At 39.0% G+C, this 7,797-nt stretch overlaps 2 non-coding genes across 2 annotated transcripts; both read right to left on the reverse strand.

Annotated features, from left to right (window-relative positions):
• Positions 1-1,020: 1,020 nt before the first annotated feature.
• Positions 1,021-1,127, reverse strand: LOC133297284 (small nucleolar RNA R71). Its single transcript, XR_009749620.1, has one exon. It is a non-coding gene; the product is annotated as a small nucleolar RNA R71 (small nucleolar RNA).
• Positions 1,128-5,091: 3,964 nt separating this feature from the next.
• LOC133297286 (small nucleolar RNA R71) lies at positions 5,092-5,198 on the reverse strand. Its single transcript, XR_009749622.1, has one exon. It is a non-coding gene; the product is annotated as a small nucleolar RNA R71 (small nucleolar RNA).
• Positions 5,199-7,797: the final 2,599 nt, after the last annotated feature.

Consider the following 7,797-nt stretch of genomic DNA (forward strand, 5'->3'; position numbering starts at 1 on the left):
CTAAGACGCGGTTAACGAACTAGTGCTTGAAGATTCTGATCCTCGTGGGAATGATTTCGTACTCCGGAACACTTTATTACTTTACGACCAGTGCACTTGCCGAGTCGCAACAAGTTTTTGGCGCCGTTGCCGGGGATTGGGTCCTTCAACATTAGAAGAAGCTATAAGCAATCTAGATTGGACTTTTTATTCTATTCTATTTTTTTAATTTGTTTTATTTTTATTTTTATTTTTAAATTTTTAATTTTTTTATTACTTTTTGCTTTTTAAATTTTTATTATTTTCTTATTTTTATTGTTTTATTTTATTTTATAAATTTTTTTAATTTTTTTTAATTATAAATTTTTATTTTTTTATTTTCTTATTTATTTATTTTTTTCTGCATAATTCTGCATTTTTTGCATTATATTATTTTCTTTTTAAATTTTTTATTTTTTATTTTCTGCATTTTCTATTTTTTTGCATAATCTTTTCCTCTTAGTTTATGCGAGTACTGTTAACCCACAATCCTTGCAGTTTGATCATGAGATAGGAAAGACAGCCAGGAAACTCAAAAAAAGCGCAAAAGAAAGAAAAGCAAAAGAAGCAAAATCATCAAGCTCGACGGAACCAAAGGAAGAAACTATGGCTGACAACAATGCGATTCAGAATCCTCCCAAAACTTTGGGAGATTATATGACTCCAGCCCGAGTTCCACAGACGGCGAGCATTGTTAGACCGACCATAGAAGCTAACAACTTCGAATTAAAGCCGGCACTGCTGCAACTGATTCAAAAAGACCAGTTCGCTGGAGGAAGCGCAGAGAACCCCTATAGTCTTCTTGAAGATTTCTTACTTTACTGTGACACATTAAAAGTGAATGGAGTTTCTGGTGACGCTATCTTGCTCAGATTATTTCCATGCTCACTGAAGGATGATACAAGAGCTTGGCTGTAGTCTTAACCTGAAGGAAGCATAACCAGTTGGGATGACTTAGCAAGGAAATTCCTGGCCTGATTTTTCTCGGCTTCAAAGATAGCAAGACTCAAAGCGGAAATCACCTCTTTTGAACAAAAAGAAAGCGAATCTCTGTACGAGGCTTGGGAACGATTCAAAGGATTATTCAGCAAGTGTCCTCAACATGGAATTGAAGCATGGGAGAAAGCAAGAATCTTTTTCCAAGGAATGACACCAAACACAAGAACACTGGTAAATGCTGCTGCAGGGGGCTCCTTGAAAACAAAAACTCCAGAGGAAGCACTAGAATTGCTGGAATCTTTAGCCTCTCAGGAGTTCAATAATGCTCCATCCCAAGCAGGAGAGCAGGGATCATGAAGCTTGATGGCTATAATGCAATATTGGCCCAGAATGAACAAATATTACAATTAAATAAGAAACAACAAGTACAATTAGATGCTCTCACAAAGCAATTTGCTAATTCTCAAGTCTCTTCTATTAATAATCCTCAAACTACTTGTGGTATATGTGCAGGTACTCATGCTACTGAAGACTGTGAATTCATGAGAGCACCTGAGACTGCTGAAGTAAACGGACTCTGGTATGATCAGAAGAACCATAATGATCCAGGGAGCAACCAGTATGGGAATGACTACAATCAAGGGTGGAAGAATCAGAATCAACATCCAGGGTTGAGTTACAAATCCAACCATCAGCTCAATCCTCCCCTTCCAGTGCAACCTAATAGCCCACAACAAAGTAACACTTCTGAGTAGGAGAAAGCTTTTGCACAGCTATGCAAGACCACTTCTAATTATATTCAAGGTGCAAATGCTTTCAGAGAAGACACAATTGTCAATCCAAGGGAGCATTGCGATGCTATCACCACTAGGAGCGGGACAGTGATTCAGCCTATAGAGGAGCAGCCCGAAGAAAAGAAGAAGGATGGAGAAGCATCAGTTGAAGAAGAGAAGGAAGAAAAGGCAAAGGAGACAATTAAAATTGACAAAAGCAATCCTAAAAAAGCCAAAAAGAAACTATTCAAGTGGGGGAAGAAGAAAGCTCTAGAAAGATAGAACAAGCCATTGGATTTCTCCCCATATGCTCGAATCCCTTATCCTCAGAGATTAAAGAAAGATATTCAGAAGCAGCAGTATTCAAAGTTTTTAGACATATTCAGAAGGTTGCAGATCAACATTCCTTTTTCTGAAGCTTTAGAGAACATGCCCAACTATGCAAGGTTCATGAAGGATCTATTATCAAGGAAGCGTAAGTTGCAGGAATGTGAGATAGTGAATCTGACGGAGGAATGTAATGCTATCATCCAAAAGAAGTTACCTACCAAAGTCAAGGATCCAGGGAGCTTCAGCATTCCATGCACTATAGGCAAAGTGGAAGTGGACAATGTTTTATGTGATCTTGGAGCTAGCATCAATGTCATGCCACTCTCCATGATGAAGAAGCTGGGAATTACTAAAGTGAAGCCCACAAAGACGATAGTGCAACTGGCTGACCGTTCTTCAAAGCAAGCTTATGGCATCATTGAGGACATATTGGTAAAGGTAGACAAATTCATCATTCCTGTTGATTTTGTCATCCTTGACATTGAAGAATATGCCACAATTCCTATGATTTTTGGAAGACCCTTCTTGGAAACTTCAGGAGCACTGATTGATGTACTTAAAGGTGAGTTGATCTTACGGGTAGACGGAGAGCAAGCAATTTTCAAATTCTTTGACAAAGAAGTCCCCTCATCCGTAGCTCAACCGGAAGATCAAGTCTACTTTATTAGTGAAAAGAAAGGTAAAGAAGAACACAATGAGGAGTCTTCTCAAGAAAGTAAGCCAAAAGTTAAGATGGAAAAGCCGAGGAGCAAGGGAAAGCATATAAATACCAAATTCAAAGTTCCTGAGACTACTTTACCTCATCCATATGCAGAAGAGCACTATGGTAGGACACAATTTCTGAATGATGGAGCTTGGTCATCACCAAGATCATTGATGAACCCTTAGTTCATCATGGTTTTTAGCAGGAATTAGGATCAAATTGTGTGATTAAATGATGAAAAACAAGGTTAATGTCCTAAGATGTCCTCAATTACAAGTTCAAGAGCTTTATTGGAAATTTGTATGATTCTTGTAGGAAAAGCAAGCTTGAAAGACAACTGGAGAAGGAAGAAGATTCTGGAGCTCAAGAGGAGAAAAATTGCCTAAGTGTTGAGCGCTAAAACGTCCACACTGAGCGTTTTAGCGCCCTGTTACAGAAAGAAGCCAAAACTTGCTGGTGATGAGCGCTAAAACGTCCACACAGAGCGTTTTAGCGCGCTGCTACACTAAGAAGATGGAAAATTGCTGGTCTTGGGCGCTAAAACGGCCTGCAATATGCGTTTTAGCGCCCTAAAGTGGAAAAAGATTCTGGTCTTCACCGCTAAAACGTCCAAATCAAACGTTTTAGCGTTGGAGTCAGTTAAAGTTAGTTGAGCATTCACCAAGTTTGGACGCTAAAACGGTCATTCCTTAACGTTTTAGCGTTGAAATCAGTTAAAAGCAGTTGAGCATACGTAAAGCATGGACGCTAAAACGGCCACTTATGGACGTTTTAGCGCCCACATCAGTTTTCTGTTTTTAATTGTAACACTATATAAGGCAAAGCCTTGACACTTAGAGGGAGATCTTGGGGGATCTGAACTCTCTCTCTCTCTCTCTTAAACTTAGTCTGACTTCTCTCTAAATTCTCTTAGTTTTTGTAATAGGATTTCCTTGTAATAGTTTGGAGATTGAAGACTTTCAACATGGAAATGAAGTTTGATTCTTCTTCTCTTATTTATTCCTTAGTTATGTCTGAGTAGAGTCTTTGTAGTCTGAATGCAATGGAACTCCATGATAATATTATGTTGATTTGATTAATATGATGAAGTATTTTCCATGTGCTGATTTGAGATTTTCTGAGTTAATTATTTCTATCAAAGAAGTAGTATAGAACAGGGATGTTTATATGACTTCTGTATTTGATAATCTCAACATCAGAATTCTAGTACTCAAGGGATTGATGCTAGAGTTCTGATGTAATCTTAAAACCTTAGTATTTCATGCATGTATTAAGAAAGAAATCACCAAGGGATTGGGGTTTCTGATTAATGTTTCTATCAAGGTAGTAAGGGATTACATCTTGATGATAAGTAAAAGGTTGATTAACATCACATGGAAAGGAATTCATCATATGATCAATTTTTATATGAGTTATCATGGAGGAAAGTTGTTTTCTGACTACTTGTTGTTTTTATTAATTCCTAATCCATATTTACTTTGTGTCAATTTACTCAAAATCAATTTTCTGGTGACAAATTATTCATGATTTTTACAAACTCTTATTTGATTCAAATTAGTTTTCTATGGTATATTGGTGTTTGAACACAATTCCTCGTGGGAACGATCTTTACTCATCATTTTATTACTTGTACGACTAGTGCACTTGCTAAACGTCCAACAAGTTTTTGGCGCCGTTGCCGGGGAATTTGTTTTTCAACACTAACTGATACTATAGAATTCTGAGATTGAATCCTTTTATTTTCAGTATTTTAGTTTATGTTAAATTTCTGGTCAATTTTGATTCTGGTACATGCGAGGTACACTTGATCCAAATTTGTTGTTGTATGATCCAGAATTAGAAAGGACATTGAGGAAGCACAAAAGGGCAGCCAGGCAAAGGAGACAGTTGCAAGAAATTGGTGAATCAAGTACGGTTAATCAGGAAGATATAATGGCAGAGAATCACAGACCACCACCACCACAGAGGACACTGGGAGAGTACATGACTCCTGCAGTGGTTCCTCCAATTGGGAGTGTTGTGCGCCCAACAGTGGAGCCCAACAACTTTGAATTGAAGCCTGCTTTGATACATTTGGTGCAGAAGGATCAGTTTGCTGGAACCAGTGCGGAGGACCCTTACTTGCACATAGAGAACTTCCTATTGTTGAGTGATACTGTGAAGATAAATGGTGTCACAAGAGATGCAATTCTGTTGAGACTATTCACTCATTCACTGACGGATGATGCAAGGAGATGGCTGCAATCATTGCCACAAGGAAGTATAACAACTTGGGATGATTTGCAAACCAAGTTCTTGCAAAGGTTTTTCTCAGCATCCAAGAGGGCCAAGTTGAAGGATGAAATTACAAGCTTTAAGCAGAAAGAGTCAGAATCTATTTATGAGGCTTGGGAGAGATTCAAGACTTTGTTGAGGAAATGTCCACAGCATGGAATTGAGGCATGGCAACAAGCAGCAATCTTCCTGCAAGGAATGACCACTAACACTAGAACCTTGGTGCATGCCACTGCTGGTGGATCATTGACTACCAAGACCCCTCAAGAAGCCTTGGATATCTTTGAGTCATTAGCATCTCAAGAATTTGATAATGCTCCAGTGGCTGACAGAAGGACAGGAATTATCAGGTTGGATGGGTATGATGCTTTGTTGGCAAGGAATGATCAACTGATGCAGACACAGAGACAACAGCAGCAACAATTAGATACCCTTATTAAGCAACTCTCTTCACAAAAGGTAGCTTCTGTGGAAACAAAGAGTGTATGTGCTATCTGTGGTAAGGGCCATGTAGTTCCAACCACCAATTGAATCCACCATTACATCCTCCACCACCACATATGAAGGAGCAGTCAAGTGATCCTGCTGCATGGGAGAAAGCGTTTGCTCAGTTATCTAAGACAACTCAGGATTATATTCAGGGTTCTACTTCATTCAGGGAAGAGACAACTGCATTCATGCAGGAGACCAGAACTTCTTTCAGAAATCAGGAAGCATCAATCAGAAATTTGGAGACCCAGATTGGTAAATTATCAAGACAGATATCAGAGAGACCACCAGGGAAATTTCCAAGTGATACACTGGTGAATCCTAAGTGGCCCTAACAGCAGAGTGTAGTGCCCTAATCCAGAAGAAGCTTCCAACAAAAATGAAAGATCCAGGAAGATTCAGTATCTCTATTGCTATAGGAGATGTGGAGGTGGGAAAGGCATTGTGTGATTTGGGAGCCAGTATAAACTTGATGTCGTTGACAGTATGTAGAGCTTTGGGAATTAACACTTTGAAGGAGACCAATCTTATTCTGCATCTTGCAGATAGATCTATCAAGAGGCCTGAAGGTGTGGTTGAAGATGTCTTGGTCAAGGTAGACAAGTTTATTTTTCCAGTGGATTTTGTGATTCTTGACATGGAGGAAGAGGATACAGAAAGTCCTTTATTGTTAGGAAGACCCTTTTTAGCAACTGCAAGATCTTTGATAGATGTTGAACAAGGAAAGTTGTTGCTAAGGGTGGATGAGGAAACAGTCACAATTGATGTATTTGAAACCATCAAGCATCCTGTTGATGTGGAGGATTGTTTTAGATTGGATGTGATACAGGAGGTTGTGGAAGAAGTGAATAAAAAAGAAGAATTCCCAGTTGAGGAACAAAGATCAGAAGAAGAGATAGGTACAGAGGATTACCAAGAAGAGCCAGAAGTGGAAGAGCTTGAGAAGAAGATTGAGGACATTCCAAAAGGAGCACCTAAGGTAGAACTTAAGGAATTACCTTCACATTTGAAGTATGTGTTCCTTGGGGATGATCAAACATATCCAGCAATCATTAATGCAATGTTGTCTGATGAGGAAGAAGGGAAATTGATTAAGGTACTCAAGAAGAACAAAATGGCTATTGGATGGCAGTTTTCAGATCTCAAGGGTATTAATCCTTCCTTTTGCACCCACAAAATATTGATGGAAGAAGAGGTCAAACCAGTAAGGCAACCACAGAGGAGACTCAACCCCACTATGAAGGAAGTAGTGAGGAAGGAGGTGGTGAAGTTGCTTGATGCTGGGATGATTTACCCAATTTCAGACAGTGCTTGGGTGAGTCCTGTGCAGACCGTGCCCAAGAAAGGGGGGATGACTGTGGTGAAAAATGAGAACAATGAGTTGATTCCCACAAGGACAATCACTGGCTGGAGAATGTGCATTGATTACCGGAGGCTGAATAAGGCAACCAGGAAGGATCATTTTCCACTTTCTTTCTTGGATCAGATGCTAGAGAGGTTGGCAGGACATGCTTTCTATTGCTTCTTGGACGGTTATTCAGGGTACAATCAGATAGCTGTGGCACCAGAGGATCAGGAGAAGACTGCTTTTACATGTCCATATGGAATATTCGCATACCGGAGGATGCCTTTCGGTTTATGCAATGCTCCTGCCACATTTCAAAGGTGCATGCTTTCCATTTTTTCTGATATGATAGAAGAATGCATTGAAATTTTTATGGATGATTTTTCTGTATTTGGTTCTGATTTTGATGTATGTCTAGGGAATTTAGATTCTGTTTTGAAAAGATGTCAAGACTGTAATTTGGTTTTGAGCTGGGAGAAGTGCCACTTTATGGTGACAGAAGGTATAGTTCTTGGACACAAGGTGTCTAGGAATGGAATTGAGGTGGACAGGGCAAAAATTTCTGTGATAGAGAAACTTCCTCCACCTGTAAATGTTAAAGGTGTGAGGAGTTTTCTTGGTCATGCAGGATTTTATAGGCAGTTCATAAAAGATTTTTCAAAAATTGCTAAGCCCTTATGCAAGTTATTAGTTAAGGATCAAGAATTTCTGTTTGATGATGAATGTTTGCATGCATTTCATGTTTTAAAAGAAAAGTTGACCACTGCACCTATCATGATGGCACCTGATTTTTCATTACCATTTGAATTAATGTGTGATGCCAATGACTATGCCGTAGGAGTGGTATTGGGCCAAAGAGTGAATAAATTGTTGCATGTCATTTACTATGCCAGTAAGATCTTAAATGATGCACAAAAGAATTATGC

The sequence above is a fragment of the Gastrolobium bilobum genome, unplaced genomic scaffold, assembly GCF_033153095.1.
Source record: "Gastrolobium bilobum isolate Gb01-03AN ecotype WA unplaced genomic scaffold, APGP_CSIRO_Gbil_v1 utg15060, whole genome shotgun sequence".
NCBI lineage: Eukaryota > Viridiplantae > Streptophyta > Magnoliopsida > Fabales > Fabaceae > Gastrolobium > Gastrolobium bilobum.